The sequence below is a fragment of the Martes martes genome, assembly GCF_963455335.1.
Source record: "Martes martes genome assembly, chromosome: 7".
NCBI classification, from domain to species: Eukaryota; Metazoa; Chordata; class Mammalia; order Carnivora; family Mustelidae; genus Martes; species Martes martes.
In genome coordinates, this window is record NC_137894.1 from 60,726,674 (window position 1) to 60,743,284 (window position 16,611).

Here is a 16,611-nt window from a genome sequence, read left to right on the forward strand (position 1 = left end):
TCTTACTGGTTCTTCTGTGGTATTTAAGAATTGTGCCCTTATTCTTAAAACCCCTCTTGTTCAGATTCCTATGAATTTATTCCTGAGTTATCTGTTATTTTTCTCTTCGCTTTCTCCTGCATTGTGCAACCAAATTTATCTTTTTGACACTCTTTTTTTAAGATTTTATTTATTTTTGTGAGAGAGGGAGAGAGCACACATGAGCAGAAGGAGGGGCAGAGTGAGAAGCAGACTCCTCACTGAGCAGGGGGCCCGATGCGGGACATGATCCCAGGAGTCTGGGATCATGACCTGAGCCTAAGGCAGATCCTTAACCAACTGAGCCACCTAGGTGCCCATATATTTAGCTTTAGTGTAAGTCTTCACATGGTATTATCAACTTTTCTTCTACCATCAGTGAAGTGAGGTTGCTCAGCATCCCTGCCAGAACTTTATTCTTTTTAATTTTAGCTGTTCCAGTGACTGTGTAGTGGCAAAGTATTGTGGGTTTTTATTTTTATTTTAAACCTTTTTTTTTTTTTTTTAATTTATTTGAGAGAGCAAGTGAGTGAGAACACAAGCAGGGTGAAGGGCAGAGGGAGAAGCAGATTCCCTACTGAGCAGGGAGCCTGATGTGGGACTTGATCCCTGGACTCCGGCATCATGACCTGAGCCGAAGGCAGATGCTTAACCGACTGAGCCACCCAGGCGTCCCTCTTGTGGGTTTTTTTAAAGTTGCGGTAAAATATACATAACATGAAATTTACCATTTTAACTTAACATTTTTAAGTGTACAGTTGAGTGGCATTAAGTACATTTTACAGTTTTTTGTAACCATCTCTACTACTTCATCCTAAATAGATACTTTATACCCATTAAGTGGTAACTCTTTGTCTCTGCTCCTGGTAACTTCTGTTCTACTTTGTCTGTATTTTACTTATTCTAAATAACCTCATACAAATGAAATCGTTTGTCTGGCTTATACCACATAGCATAATGTCTTTAGAGTATATCCATGTTGCAGCATGTACCATTACTTGATTCCTTTTTGTGACTGAATAATATTCCATTGTGTATATATACCACATTTTATTTTTCGATTCATCTATTGGTGGACACTTGGGTTCCTTCTACCTTCTGCCTTTTGGCTGTTGTGGATAATGTTGCTGTGAACGTTGTTTTTAAGTATCTGTCAGAGACTCTACTTTCAGTTATTCTGGTTATTTGTCCAGAAGTGGAATATCAGGATCGTGTGGTAATTCTATTTTTAATTTTTTGAGGAACCGCCCTTCTGTTTTTCATAGTTCCTGAACACTTTTACATTCTCACCCACTGTACAAGGGTCCAGTTTCTCCATATCCTTGCCAACAGTTGTTACTATTATTTTTTGATAGTCATTTAGTGAGTATGAAGTATCACTGTGGTTTTGGTGTCTATTTCCCTTGTGAGTAGTGATATTGAACATCTTTTCATGTTTTTATTGGCCATTTGTATATCTTCTTTGGAGAGAAATGTCTTTTTAAGTCCTTTGCCCATTTCGAATTGTTTTTTGTTGTTGTTGAGTTGTGGCAGTTCTTTATAATAGATGTTACTCTATTCTTAAATAAATGATTTGCAGATAGTTTTCTATTTTGTGTGAGTTGACTCTGATAGCGTCCTTTGTTGTACAAAAGCAAGCTTCTAATTTTTTCTTTTTTTTTTTTTTTTAAAGATTTCATTCATTTATTTGACAGAGATCACAAATAGGCAGAGAGGCAGGCGGGGGGGTGGGGGTGGGTGCGGAAGCAGGCCCCCTGCTGAGCAGGGAGCCCGATGCGGGGCTCGATCCCAGGACCCTGGGATTATGACTTGAGCCGAAGGCAGAGGCTTTAACCCACTGAGCCATCCAGGCGCCCTGCAAGCTTTTAATTTTGATGAAATGTTATTTCTCTATTTTTTTTTTCTGTTTGTTCTCTTGGCATCCTATTTAAAGAACCGGTACCAAATCCAAGGTAACAAAGATTTTTCCATGTATTTTCTACTAAGAGTTATTGAGTATTAGCTTTTAAATTTAGGCCTTTGTATTTTTTTAAAGTTTTTATTAATTAAGTAATCTCTACACCCAGCCTGGGGATTGAACTCAGGACACTGAGATCAAGAGTTGCATGCTCCTCCAACTGAGATAGCCAGGTGCCCTCATTTTGAGTATTTTTATGAGTGTTATAAGAGCCAGTTTTATTCTTCTGCCTGTGTATACCCAATTTTCCCAGTACTCTTTGTTAAAAAGACTTTTTCATATTAAATGGTCTTGGCACCCTGGTCGAAAATCAGTTGACCATGTTGTCGGGGTTCATTTCTGTGCTCTCTGTTCCGTTTTGGTATGTATGTATATGTCTGTTCTTAATCTGGTACCATGTGTTTTGATTACTATAACTTTTGTAGTAGGTTTTGAATTCGAGAAGAGGGAGTCTCCGAGCTTTGTTCTTGTTTTTCAAGATTGTTTTCGCTGTTTGAGATCCCTTGAAATGCCATATGAATTTTAGTATCACTTTTTCTGCAAAAAGGACCATTGTGTTTTTGATAAGGATTACATACTGCATCTGTTGGATAGTGTTGTTACCTTAACAATATTACATTTTCCAATCCCATGGACATGGGATATCTTTCCATTTAGGTCTTCAGTTTCTTTCAGGAATAATGTATAGTTTTCAGTGTTAAAAGTCTTTGCGTCCTTGTTTAATCTATTCCTATGTATTTTATTCTTTTATTCTTTTTTAATGCTATTGCAAATAGAATGATTTTCTTAATTTCCTTTTTCAGAAGGAAATTGTTTTATATTGTATATTTCTCAGTATAGAAATATTGCTGATACTTGTTGACTTTTGTATCCTGTAGCTTTGCTGCATTTGTTAACTCATTTTTTTCCCTATGTGTGTATTCTTTAGAGTTTTCTGCATATAAGATCATGTCAGCTATGAGTAGAGGTAGCTTTATTTCTTTTCCAGTTTGAGTGTATATTATTTCTTTCTTGGCTAATTGCTGTAGCTAGAACTTCCAGTATTATGTTGAATAGCAGTGGTAAAAGTAGGAGCATTGTGGTTTTAATTTGCATTTTTCTAATTAGTAAAGTTGATCCCCTTTTTATATACTTATTGACCATTGAGAGTGCTCAGATGGTCATACAGGTGACAGTCTGTTCTTAGATACCATTTTTGCCCTTTGATTAGTTTGTCTACCCTTGGGCAAAACCCGTATCGTTTTAATTAGTATAGCTTTGTAATGATAATTGCCTGATTTTTAGATTCCACCTACAGTCCTTCCCTACTCCACCTCTATCTTAAGGCCCCCCCCCTTTTTTTTTTTCAAGAAAAAAATTGGTAATTGTTGGTTCTTTTTTTTTTTTTTAAGATTTTATTTATTTATTTGTCAAGAGAAAAAGCAGGGGGAGCAGCAGGCAGAGCAGGCAGAGGGAGAAGCAGACTTCCCTCTTGCAAGGAGCGGGTTGTGGGACGCTGGTCCTAGAATGTGAGATCATGACCTGAGCCAAAGGCAGACGCTCAATGGACTGACAACCCAGACGTCCCAGTCATTGTTGGTTCTTACCTACTTTGATGCATTTATTATCTTGTCTCTTTATTGTATCCAGTTTATTACTCTTGTAGAATGTTGAAATGCTTTTTTCTCCAGTTTTGCCCTTATTTGTTGGACTTCATTTTTATTTTTTTAGAGAGAGGGTTCCCTGGTTGGGAATCCCAATCAGGTTTCATGCCCAATGTGGAGCCTGATATGGGGCTGGATCCCATGACCCTGAGATCGTGACCCAAGCCGAAACAAAGAGTGGCTTAAATGACTGAGCCATCTGAGCACCCCAGAGTTAATTTTTTAAAGGTAACTGAATACTGTTATTCTGTGTTTAATTCTTTGGGGTCTACTGATTGCCTTTAAAAAAAAAAAAAAAAAGTAAAAGTAGTACTATTTTGTTTCAACTCCAGCTGATAGAGTCTGCAATTGAGTTCTGACACTAACCGCTGAGTTAGTGTCAGACTCCACAAGTATGAGGGCATGGTCCCCGAGAAGACTGCCCCTACTTAAGATGCCAGCCTCAAGTGAGGTCTCCAGGCCACTCAGACTTCTTAGCAAGTGGCTATGAATTCATGGGTTCCCATGAACACCCTCAGGTTTTTTTATTCACTAGAATATCTTAAGAGAACTCAGGAAAGGACTATACTTATGAGAGTAGTTTTATTATAAAGGATACAGGTTAGAATCATGAATCATCCAGATGAAGAGACACAGTGTGAGGTCAGGAGGGTCTCAAATGGAAAGCCTCCATGCACTTTCCCTAGGAGACATACAGGGTATCTCACTCTCCTGGCATATTGGTGTGTTCACCAGGTAAGAAGCTCCATCAAGTTTTGGTGTCCACTTTTAGTTGAGGTTTCATTAAGTAGGTGAGATTGATTAAATCTTTGGTTAGGTGATTGAACTTAAATCTCCAGCACTCTACTGCCTCCCCCACAAGGCTGCTTTGTAGTCCCAATCCTCTAACCACAGAGTTGGTCTTTCTAGTGCCTAGCCCCCCATCATGAAGCTATCTAGTAACTCACTGTTGTTACCTCATTAGCATAATCTTAGATGTGCTCCAGTGGCTCATGAATAGCAAAGACATTTCTATCACTCAGGAATTTCCAGTATATATACATAACTTAAAAAACTTGAATAAAACCACATGCTGAAAAATACACTCTTACTTCACTCCTCTTCACCCCCTATATTTCTTCCTAGAGGAAATTTGTTTTTCCACTTACAATCATTTCTTGTGATATTTGCCTTTGTCTAAATAATATACAGTGCCAGCTAATTACCATTTTTACATGTTATCCAAATCTTTCAGTTGTTATTCTTCCCTCATCAGTATAGTTGTCACAAAATAAATACCCATTTTTAATGTTATGATACAAATTTTCTATACTGTTGAGCCAAGTGGTATACCATAACACATTTCCTTGTATTATTTTGCTTTTTAGTAATTATTGCCATATATTTTCTTTTCCTTAGTTTTCTGTATGCCTAGTGTTCTTTTCAAATTCTTCAGTTAAACCTGGAATTTCTCAGTTTATTCACACACGTACTTTAAAGTAAAAATATTTTGTCTCTTCTGAACATTGTCTTCAGTTGCTCTTTATCTTCCTTTGCTAATCTGAACTGGTTGTTTTCTAAGACCATACAAAGCTGTCTTGGGATTTCATTTTGCTGTCATCCTGCTGACTCTACACTTTGTCTTTCCCTTGTGTAGGTTCTCCTGTTTCCTATATTTTAAGCTGTCTGAGTTGCTTTGTGTTCTCTTTTTGTCAAGTACATCTTTCAGTAGTTTCCTCAGAAATGATGTATGGAACATAGAATTTTAGGATATTTAAATAAAATCACTTCTGAGAAGGGGTGCCTCTGTGGCTTAGTTAAGCACCTGCCTTTGGCTCAGGGCAGGATCCCAGGGTCATGCGATCTAGCCCTGCATTGGGCTCCCTGCACAGTGGGGGTCTGCTTCTCCCTCTCCTGTGCTTGCCTGTATGAACTCTCTCTTTCTCTTTCTCAAGTAAATAAATAAAATCACTTCTGATGGAAATAGTAGTCTCCTTTCAACCTGCATCACCCCTTTCAGCCTTTAATTTTCTTCTTGCAAGGTGAAAAATAACTTTGTTACAGGTTTCCTCGTATGTTATATATTTATTTGGTTGGGTATCTTTGCTTGAAAATGTGTTGTTATGTTACAGTTTACTGTTCAGAAGAGGGTGTGTGTGTGTGTGTGTGTGTGTGTGTTAAGTAAGCTCTATGCTGGACGACGTAGGGTTTGAACTGACAACCCAGAGGTCAAGAGTTGCATACTCTACTGACTGAGCCAGCCAGCTGCCCTCATTTGAGGAGTTTGATGCCCTTTTGATTGCTGGTTGTTTGAAGCTCTTTACATCTCTTGCTGATCCCTTATATTACAAAATTTCACAGTGATGAGCTTTGGTGTGGTTTTCATTTTTGTGCTGTATTTTTTTCAATCAGGAAATTCATGTTCCTTAGGTGTAGGAACGTATTTAGTACTATTCTGGTAAATTTTCCACTTAAGGTTTTCTGTTGGATGAGTTGGATGTTCTGTCTCCTGGATTATTTTACATAGTCCTTTTTTTTTTCTTCTGTCATTGTCTTTTGCTTTACTTTACATGAGGTTTCCTTTTAACTTCTAACTTACTGAAATTTTTATTGTAGCTATCAGATTTCATTTTCTGAGAGCCCTTTGTTATCTTTTGCATTGTACATTCCCATTTTCGAATGGATTTCGTTTTTTCTTCCCTCCCTCCCCCTCTCTCTTTCTCTCTTTTCTCTCTCTTCCTTCCTTCCTTCTTTCTTTCTTAAGTACCAGTTTCATAGAGGCCATTATGTAATGGCTTCTTCTAAGGGGCATCTGTAATATCTGTACACATCTTCACAGTAGTGTTTATGAGGTTAAAAAACATTATATTGTCTACTTGTCTATCTCCTGTACTGGTCTGTAAATTCTTTTGAGTGTAGGGACTATACTGTATTTATTTTGGTAATCCCTGTGCCCAAGAAAATATACTGGCCCATGGTAGATGCTCAGTAAATGTTGACTGAATGAGTTTATCCGTAGGACTTAATGTTTTTGTTTATTTATTTTTAAAAAGATATTTATTTATTTATTTTTAAAAGATTTTATTTATTTATTTGACACAGAGAGAGAGATCACAAGTAGGCAGAAAGAGAGGGGGAAGCAGGCTCTCTGCCGAGCAGAGAGTCTGACACAGGGCTCCGTCCCAGGACCCCTGAGATCATGACCTGAGCTGAAGGTAGAGGCTTAACCCACTGAGCCACCCCGGTTCCCCTAAAAAAGATTTAATTAATTTGTCAGAGAGGAAGAGTGCACACAAGCAGGGGTTGCTGCAGGCTGAGGGAAGCAGGCTCCCTGCTGAGCAAGGAGCCCGGGCCCGTTGGTGGACTCATCCCAGGAACCTGAGATCATGATCCAAGCCCAAGGCAGATGCTTACCTGATGGAGCCACCTAGGCATCCCAAACTTAAACCTTTTAAAATGTATTTCAGAGTGATTGGTATATGTCATATTTATTTATTGCATTGATTATGTATTATCAACAAAAAAGTAATCCTTTAAGTTGTAAAAATTGTTTTGCTTGTATTCTTGCAATCAAATAATAATCTTTATCCTCATTTATTTGGTTAGAGACTTCTTAGAACTATGAAACTTTCAGGGTTGTTTGCAAAATCCTCCCGCCAAGACAAATTTTCATGCTTTAGGCATAAAGTTATTTTTGGAATATAAGGAGAGATACTTTTTGAGAACCTTTCTAAGAGCAAGTTTAATTCCTTAGGAAAATGTGAAAGCAATTATTGCAGTAGCAGCCAAGATCTAGCTTTATTTTATTTTTTATTTTTATTTATTTATTTATTTATTTTAAGATCTAGCTTTATGAAGTTCTCAGTTACTGAACACAAATTCAGGTCATGTGGCTAAATGAGGAGAGGATACACATTTTTTGTACATTTTGGAAGTTAATGTCTCGAAATGTGAAGATAACGAGAGAACTTTCATTCCTTAGTTACTTGATACAGAATGGTATTTATGAGCTTGTATAAAAAACTGACTTTATGGGAATGGGACAAAGAGGACTTGTTTTGCCTAACCTTTTAATGGTTTTTAGCCACTCTGACAGGTGTGATATTGTTATGGTTTTGATTGCATATCCCTGATGATAAGTGATGTTGAACATCTTTTCATGTGTCTGTTGGGCATCTGTAGGTCTTCTTTGGAAAAATGTTCATGTCTTCTGCCCCCCTTTTTTTTTTAAGATTTTATTTATTTATTTGAGAGTGAGAGAAAGCACGAGAAGGGGGAAGGTCAGAGAAAAGCAGACTCCCTGCTGAGCAGGGAACCCGGTGTGGGACTTGATCCTGGGACTCCAGGACCATGACCTGAGCTGAAGGCAGTCGCTTAACCAACTGAGCCACCCAGGCGCCCCTCTTTTGCCTATTTTTAATTGGATTATTTATTGGTGTTAAGTCTTTATATATTTTGGGTATTAACCCTTACTGGGGCTTCTCATTTCCAATTATCTTCTCCTGTTCAGTAGATTGTCTTTTATTTTGTTGATGATTTCCTTTGCTCTGCAAAAGTTCTTTATTTTGGTATGGTCCCAATAGTTTTTTTGCTTTTGTTTCCCTTACCAAAGGACACTTACCTAGAAAAAAATGTTTCATTTAAAGAGATAACTGCCTCTGTTTTCTTCTAGGAATTTTATGGTTTCAGGTCTCATGTTTAGGTCTTTAAGCTATTTTGGGTTTACTTTTGTATATGGTGTAAGAAAGTGGTCCAAGAAATAAGTGTTGGTGAGGATGTTGAGAAAAAAGGAACTGTCAGCACTGTTGATGGGAATGTAGACTAGTGCAGCTACTATGGAAAGCTGTGTGGAGTTCCTAAAAAAATTAAAAATAGGATTACATATCCAGTAATGCCCCTACTGGATATTTACCCAAAGAAAATGAGAACTCTAATTTGAAAAGATATATGCACCCCTGTGTTTATTATTGCTGCATTATTTACAATAGCTTGGATATGGAAGCAACTCAGGTTGCTCCATATGGTATTTATTTTCCTCTGATTGACTTATTTCACTTAGCATTATACCCTTTAGGTCCATCCATGTTGTTTGCAAATGGCAAGATTTCATTCTTTTTTATAGCTGGGTAAATTTCCATTTTCATATATCACATCTTCTTTGGCCATTGTTCTATGGATGCACAGTTGGGTTGAATAAAGCTGTTTCAAGAAAACATAAAGAAAAAGCTTTTTTTTTTAAGTGAAATTTTTGGAAGGGGGAACTTGTTTTAGCTTGTCACATTTAAGTCTATAATCCATCTTGGCTTAGTTCTTGTGTATGGTGTGAGGATGAAGGTCAAGGCTTATATTTTTCCATGCAGATATCTAGCGGCTATGATCATTTATTTGAAAGACTACTTTCTCCATGAAAATACATCATGTTTTGGAAAATCAGGTGTCTGTATGTATAGTTGGGTCTACTTTTGGACTAAGTTTTCCATTTATTTATTCTTTTGCTGGTACCATTCAGTTTTGATGACATTGGATATAATAATTCTTGAAATCCAGTATTGTAATCCTCTAACTTCTGATACTGTATAGAAATACAATTGATATTTATATATTGATTTTGTATCTTACTGCCTTGCTGAATTCCCTTACTGGTTTGTAACTCCTTGGATTTTCTCCATAGGCAATTGTGTTGTCTGTGAACAAAGTTAGTGTAAGGGCTGGAAATGTTGTACCAGCTTTGTGTTCGTGGGATAAATATTGCTGGGTTATAATAACACCCTTTTTAATACTGTTATATTCAACTTGTTAATATTTTGTTGAGGGTTTTTAGATGTAAATTCATGATAATAGTTTTAGTTTTATTTCTGATCTGTTTCATTCAAGGTAATGCTTTCTTCATAAAACAAGTTTGTAGACTATTGCATTCTCCTGCATTTTTCTGGATTTATGCAAGATTAGTATTTTTTTCATTATGTGTTTGATAGACTTCATCAGGGAAGCCTTGGAGTTTTCTTTATTGGCAGGTTTCAAATCACAAATTCAGTTTTTCTGTTTCATTGTTTTAGTCTTCCTCTTATCTTTATTTCCTTCTTTCTACTTAGTTTTGCTTTAATATGCCTATTTTAGAACAGGACTTGACAGACTAAGACCTATGGACCATACCTAGCTTGCCATTTGTTTTGCATGGCCTGCAAACTAAGAATGATTTTTACATTCTTAAATGGGTAGGGAAAAAGAACAAAAGAAGAGTAATATGTTGTCACTTGTGACTATATAGTATTCAAATTACATTGTCCTTTGTTGGAATATAGTTATGTTCATTTGTTTATATATTGTCTGTGCTGCTTTTATGTTACAGTGGCAGAGTTGAGTAGTTGTAATAGAGACTGGACCTCGAGCCTAAAATTTTTACCATCTAGCACTTAGCAGAAAAGTTTATCAACTCCTCACTAAAGTAATTGATTTTAGGCTTTTTATTTAAAACTATAAAATTTTCTCTGAGCATTGGTTTAGGTGCCTTCTACAAATTTTGATATGTTGTACTGATTATAGTTAATTGATCTGTAGCTTAAAAACCTCTGAAATAGAAATTTAGGGGCACCTGGGTGGCTCAGTCCTTAAGCGTCTGCCTTCGGCTCAGGTCATGATCCTGGGGTCCTGGGATTAAGCCCTGCATGGGGCTCCCTGTTCAGCGGGAATCATGCTTCTCCTCCTCCCACTCTCCCTGCTTGTGTTCCCTCTCTTGATGTGTGTCTCTCTGTCAAATAAATAAATAAAATCTTAAAAAAAATAGAAATTTATTGTGACTTTGTTTTATTGTTATATGGTCCGCTTTGATTAATACTAAATGCATACTTGGGCGCCTGGGTGGCTTAGTTGGTAAATCGACTGCCTTTGGCTCAGGTCATGATCTTGGAGTCCCGGATCAAGTCGCACATCGGGCTCCCTGCTGGGCAGGGAGTCTGCTTCTCCCACTGACCTCTCTCCTCTCATGCTTTCTCATTTTCAATTATCTCTCTCTCTCTTTTTCAAATAAATTTAAAAAAATACTAAATGCACACTTGAAAATGTATGTGTTACATAGTTGCTGGATGTAGTGGAGTTCTGTAGTTTTCTTAGGTAAGTATATTATTGTTCATTTATATGTATTTTTAGGATTGTCTTTTTGATGAATTGAGTTCATAAAATTTTTATAAGGTCCCTTTTTATTTTTGATGGCACTTAAAAAAAAAGATTTTATTTATTCATTTGAGAGAGTGGGAGAGAGATCACAAGGCCGGGGAGGGGGTGGGGGGAGGGTCAGAGGGAGAAGCAGACTCCCTACGGAGCAAGGAGCCTGATGTGGGACTTGATCCAGGCCCCTGGGATCATGACCTGAGCTGAAGGCAGATGCTTAACCAACTGAGCCACCCAGGTGCCCTGATGGTACGTATTTTAAAATGTTCTTTGGGGCAGTTGGGTGGCTCAGTCATTGGGCATCTGCCTTCTGCTCAGATCATGATCCTGGGGTCCCAGAATCAGCCCTGTGTAGGGCTCCTTGCTGGGTGGGAGGCCTGCTTCTCCTTCTCCCACTCCCGCTGCTTATGTTCCCTTTCTCGCTGTGTCTCTGTCAGATAAATAAAATCTTTAAAAAAAAGAAGTGTGCTTTGATGTTATTGAGCCACCTTGGCTTTCTTCTGTTTTTTTCTGTTTACATGGTTTTATCTTTTTCCTTTCTTTCACTTTGAATCTATTTCTGTCCTTGGCTTTAAATTGTGTGGATTTTTTAAAGCAGCTTATGGTTGGAACTTTTTTTGTTATTGACTGTTAAAATCTCTTGACTTTTATCTGGATTGTTTTGTTCATTTACATTTAATATTATCACTGATAGGGCTAGTTTTAAAGCATTACATCTTGATATTTTCTGCTTTTCTCATGGGTTCTTTGGTTATATTTCCCTGTTTTCATGTGGATTGAGTTTTTTAAATTACATTTATACTGCCTGTTGCCTTTTTAGCTATGCCTCTTTTTTCTTTCTTTCTTTCTTTTTTATTTAAAGTGGTTGTATTAGTCTGCTTAGGTTGATATAACAAAATACCCTAGACTGTGGCTTAAACAATGAAAATTAATTTTCTCACAATTCTGGAGGCTAGAAAGTCTAAGGTAAGGATTTTGGCAGGGTTCTGTTTCTGTTGAAAACTCATCCTGGCTTGTAGACAGCTGCCTGTGAGCTGTGTCTTCATGTAGAATGGGGAAAGACCGCCCTCACCTTTATGACCTCATTTTTTTTTTTAAGATTTTATTTATTTATTTGACAGAGAGAGAGATCACAAGTAGGCAGAGAGGCAGGCAGAGAGAGAGGGGGAAGCAGGCTCCCTGCTGAGCAGAGAACCTGATGTGGGGCTTGATCCCAGGACCCTGAGATCATGACCCAAGCTGAAGGCAGAGGCTTAACCCACTGAGCCACCCAGGCACCCCTTTATGACCTCATTTAACCTTAATTTTGTCTTCAAGACTCTCCATGTACAGTCACTTTGGGGGTTAGAACTTCAACATAAGAATTTGGGAGGGACACAATTCAATCCATTGCAGGGTTTATAGAGATTGTAATATGTATCTTTTTAGTTTATTAAGTAGAATTCAGTTAATGGTAGCAGTACATGTACAGCTAATAAGGACAGTCCTTATAATTCATGTCGTACATGTGTTATAAATTCCACAAACATCACTATTTATTTGCTTTAAACAGTAGTCACTTAATGAAATCTAGGAAAAAGTGGTGTAAATGCTTACATATTTATTTGTCATTCATTACTGGATCCATTTTCATATTGGTCCATTTCCTGTTCATTCAAAGAACTTTCTTTAGTATATTTTTGTTAACTTTCTAAAAATTGAGATTAATTCATCACCATAAAATTTACCCTTTTATTTTTTGGAATTTATTTTTATTTTTATTTATTTATTTTTTAAAAGATTTATTTATTTATTTACTTGACAGAGATCACAAGCAGGCAGAGAGGCAGGCAGAGGGAGAGAGGAGGAAGCAGGCTCCCCGCCAAGCAGAGAGCCCAACATGAGGCTTGATCCCAGAACCCCCGGGATCACAACCTGAGCCGAAGGCAGAGGCTTTAACCCACTGAGCCACCCAGGTGCCCCTTATTTTTAATTTTTTAAGTAGGCTCCATGCCCAGTGTAGAGCTTGAACTCATGACCATGGGATCAAGACCTGAGCTGATAGCAAGAGTTGGACACTTAACAGACTGAGCCACCAAGGTGCCTCTAAAATTCGCCCTTTTAAAGTGTATAGTTTAGTGATTTTTTAGTATACTCATAGAATTGTGCAGCCATGACACAGTTAAATGATGTTTTCATCACCCCACAAATAAACCCCTTGCCCTCTCTTAGTCACTCCTCATTTTCCCACATTGCCGCCTCAACACCACCCCCATCCATACATGACCACTAGTCTCCTTTTTCTCTGAATGGATTTGTCTGTTTTGGACATTTATATAAGTGCAGTTATATAATATGTGTGGTCTTGTAACTTTCTCAAGGTCATCCATGTTGTAGTGTGTATCTGTACTTTGTTTCTTTTATTGTTGAAAATAATTTTCTGTGGTTATGGCACATTTTATATATCCATCCATTAGTTGATAGACAGTAAAGTTATTTCCACTTTTTAGCTGTTACTAATAAGGTATGCTTATTCTTTCCCCACTGAATTGTTTTGGTACCCTTGCAGTTGAAGATCATTTGATGTATGTAAATGTGGGTGTATATTACTGAACTCTAATTATATTCAATTGGTTTCTGTTTTGCCTTATGCAAATATCATCACACTGTTATGATGGTGATAGCTTTATAGTAAGGTTTGAAATTGTGAAATACAAGTTTTAGAGAACTTCATTCCTATTTTTCAGGATTTTTTGGGTTATTTTGAGGTCCTTGTATTTTCATGTGTAATGTAAGATCACCTTACGAATTTTTTTTACAAAAGTCACAGGTGGGGTCTTGATAGGGCAGTATTGCTATTGCTGTTGTACCAGTATTAAGTCTTAACAGTACATAAATGTAGGGTATATCTTATTTAGGTTGTCTTTAATTTCTTTCAAAAGTGTTTTGTGGTTTTCTGTGTACAGCTCTTACACTTTTTTGGTTCAGTTTATTCCTAAGTATTGTATTCTTACTGATGCTGTTATAAATGAAAATGGAATTTTTTCCTTCCATTTTTGATGCTTCTCATTTGTAGCAATAACATTTTTTTTAAAGATTTTTTTTAAAAATTTATTTGACAGATAGAGATAGGCAGAGAGGCAGGCAGAGAGAGGGGAGGAAGCAGGCTCCCCGCTGAGCGGAGAGCCTGATGTGGGGCTCGATCCCAGGACCCTGGGACCATGACCGGAGCCGAAGGCAGAGGCTTTAACCCTCTGAGCCACCCAGGCGCCCCTGTAGCAATAACATTTTTTGTGTATATTGATCTTGGATACTCTTGCTAAACTCATTCATTAGTTCCATTAGGTTTTTCGTGGTTTCCTTAGGATTTTCTATATACAAAATCGTGATCTGTGAATAGAAAATTTTACTTTGTCCTTTTCAATCTGGATGTTTTTTATTTTTTTTTCTTTCCTGATCACCCTGGTGGAACCTCTAGTACATCTGAGTTTAAGTTGTGAGAGTTAACTAAATTCTTATCTTGTTTCTGATCTTAGGAGGTAGTATTTCTTATGCAGTCTCAATTTTCTCAGATGTCTGAAAAAGTCTATCTTTGAAGACTTCTTTGGTAATCTGGAACATTAGGTTAGGTTGACTCTTTTAGTACTATACTCTTTCAGTACTATTATTCCTTGTTGTTGTTGTTTTTTGCCTTACATTGTTTCCAGTGAGTAGTCAGTTCATTCTTGTTGTTTTTCTAATGTCTCTTTTTTCCTGATGTTTATAAGACTTTTCTCTTGATTTTTAATTTTTGGCCGCCTGATCTTTATATGCCTACGTTTGACTTTCTTTTTATTTATTCTCCTGTGTATTGGCCAAGCTTCTTGGATCTGTGGGTTAAAATCTTTCACTTTGAGGATGTTTTTGTTCATTTTTCTATCCAAATGTTCTCCTTTCTTATACCTTTTAGGAAGTGCAATTAATACTATGTTAGGTCATTTTGGTGTTGTCCCACAGATTTCTGACACACTCCCCCCCCCCATCCTTCAGTCTAGGTGATTTACTTTAATAAATTTTAGCTTACTTCAGGTTTCAGATGTGTTAGGGCTAGAATTGGACTCGTGTGATGGGAAATTGGAAAATAAGTTGTGGGAGACTGTAAGTGCTTGGTTTTCAGGCCAACTTCCTGCATCACTGCTGCTTATTCTGCAGAAGTGCTCTGGAGGTAATTGGTGGGAGTGAGGACTAGTTTTCTCCTTGGGGTTCTCTAGATTTTAGTCTGCTCACACTCAGGTATTGAAAGTTTGATTTCTCTGTGTCTCACTAAAGATCTTTCATCTATCACTGCTTTTTTTCTTTGTGCACTTGTGCTTCAGACAATGTAAACGGCACTCAGGGTTTAAAGCAGTATTCATCTGTGGCCAACTAGAGAAGGCTGGTTCCTCTCTAGAATTCAGTTCATTTGGACTTGTGACTAGAGGTCTTTGATGTCTTTAAAGAAGAAAAGGGTTTTAATTTACCTAGTGTTTTCTAATTGTTTTGACAGAATTGATTGTCTTTGTGATCTTCCACATTCTAAATGGAAGTAGAAGTCCTTCGTTGAAGGAGTTTTGAGTGAGGTCAAGATACTAAGTTATGCAAGGAAGGAGTAGCTTACACATTATTTTAGGGGTTGCTTTGTGTGTATTTGAGATTAATGAACAATTTTACAAAGACAAGTGACTTGAATTGGGTTAGTGAGTAGTTCTAACATGTCCTCAAGTTATATTGGTACAATTAATAACACTTTCAGTGGTTAATGGGGAGGAAGGGGGAAGCTAAAAAGATTTTTTTAAGTTAATTATAGACACTGAGCTTACATGGTTATATGTACTTTCCTTCAACCACCCTATCCTTTTATTTTGGAAGAATTAATGGTGGATTCATTACATTGAAAGTGAGTTTTACTATTTTAAAGTTGAGAATTACCTGGCAACAACATTGTGAATATACAAAAAAACTACTGGCTTGTACTTTTTTTTTTTTTAAGATTTTATTTATTTATTTGACAGACAAAGATCACAAGTAGACAGAGAGGCAGGCAGAGAGAGAGGGGGAAGAAGGCTCCCTGCTGAGCAGAGAGCCCGATGCGGGGCTCCATCCCAGGACCCTGGGGCCATGAGCCGAGCCGAAGGCAGAGGCTTAAACCAGTGAGCCACCCAGGCGCCCCTGGCTTGTACATTTTTAAATTGTTAAAATGTTATGTTTTATGTTTTTTTAAAAGATTTTTAAGTAATTTCTACACACATCGGGCTTGAATTTACAACCCCAAGATAGTCATATGTTCTACCATTTGAGCCAGCCAGTTATGTCTATATGTCATATGTTGTATGAATTTTATCTCAGTTAAAACAGTATAAAATTCATACAACATATGTCATATGTTGTATGAATTTTATCTCAGTTAAAACAGATCAGGCAGTTTAAAAGTCCTTTCCTGATGTTTATTGCAATTCTTGGTTGTAATGGACATTTGTTTGCTTTTACTTTTAGTGGTTAATTGGTGGGCCGATTAGTTCTAGAGTTTGATTTTGGATCAGTGTCAACTGACTTTCAAAACTGAGTTTATTTGAAAAATACCATTAGTAAATAAGTGTTAACAGTAATTTTTTAATTTGTGATAAGGTTACTTGTTAAAAACTTACTTTTTATCCTGTATGGTTTCTGAGAAATTGATGGAAAGGGTAAAAGTGTGATGTTGACAAACTGCTTTTGAGAACTTTGGTAACTGCTTTGGAGACCTTCGCTAAGTTATACATTGTTTTTTGGAGAATGGCTCATGAAATCTGATGTGTCACTTGGTTTCCAACAGACTTTCTTTTTTTCTCCTGAGTCTTAATTTTGCCCTTT

The 16,611-nt window shown here is 37.1% G+C and overlaps 1 protein-coding gene across 1 annotated transcript in view; it reads left to right on the plus strand.

The window, feature by feature from the left end:
* MGA (MAX dimerization protein MGA) overlaps window positions 1-16,611 on the plus strand; it is a 103,804-nt gene that overhangs the window by 19,091 nt on the left and 68,102 nt on the right. The window lies entirely within an intron of this gene.